Source organism: Alligator sinensis, unplaced genomic scaffold (genome assembly GCF_000455745.1).
Source record: "Alligator sinensis unplaced genomic scaffold, ASM45574v1 scaffold709_1, whole genome shotgun sequence".
Taxonomy (NCBI): domain Eukaryota; kingdom Metazoa; phylum Chordata; order Crocodylia; family Alligatoridae; genus Alligator; species Alligator sinensis.
In genome coordinates, this window is record NW_005842208.1 from 448,159 (window position 1) to 449,189 (window position 1,031).

A 1,031-nucleotide genomic window follows, 5' to 3' on the forward strand; every position below is an offset into this window, starting at 1 on the left:
GCGCACGGGGCTGTCTCCCCCCTGCCCCAGGCGCCCCCTCCCAGTGGGTGCGGACAGACCTGGGGGTCCCCCCCCGACTCCTGGGGTGCAGAGGGCCCTGCCTCCCGTCCTGGGATCTCGGCCCCCATGAGGCCTGTGAGAGAAGGGCGCCTCTGGGGGGACGGGGACGTGGCCCTAGGACATGACGGCCTGGCAACCCTGGCGTGGCCGGCCATGGGGCAGCGCCCCAGCAGGGGGCACTGCGGGCCCTGCGGGGCAGGAGCCCTGGCTGTGGGGGGCTCCCAGGTGCTCCAGCCCTACAGCGCCCCCTGCTGGGAGAGGTGAGGGCAGCAGGTACCTGGGGATCCCGTGCTGGGGGGCGGGGAGGAAGAACGACCCATTAATCTTTATTTTATTTTTTTTTGGAAAAAAGCATCGCAGCGCCGGGAGCAGGCAGCCGGAGTGCCGGGCGGCATGTGAATGGGCCCTGTGTGTGCCAGGCACTGTGCCAGGCCTTTGCCATAGAAACCCCCGGCACAGCCGTAAACAGCCCATCAGAAATTCCCCTTGCAGAGGGGGGGGGAGGGACAGAGAGGCAGCGGGGGTGGGGGTGCTCTCAGCGACATGGCAGGAAACACCCAAAGGGGCTTTATGCTGCAGTGCCGCAGCCTGGCACCAGAGGGTGCAGCCACAGCCAGGACCCATCTCCCAGCCCTGCTGCTGCAACCCACCAGAGCCCACTCACCTCCCAGAGCAGAAGAGACCCCAGGCGCCCTGGCTCCCAGCCCCCTGCTTTTACACACCAGGCCCCTTCTCCTCTCAGAGTGGGGAGAGAGCCCAGGCAGCCTGGTTCCTGGCTCCCTGCTGTAACCCACAAGTGCCCACAGTGTGAACCACTTTCTGCTGCAGATTCCCACACTGACGTGCGCAGCCACCAAGTTGTTCCAAGTCCCGTTTTCCATGTCTCTCAAGTGGCAACCAACATCTCCCCTGCATCAGCTCTGCTAAGCTGTGAGCCCCCGGCACCCTGTGTCCCTGGAGCACCCTACACG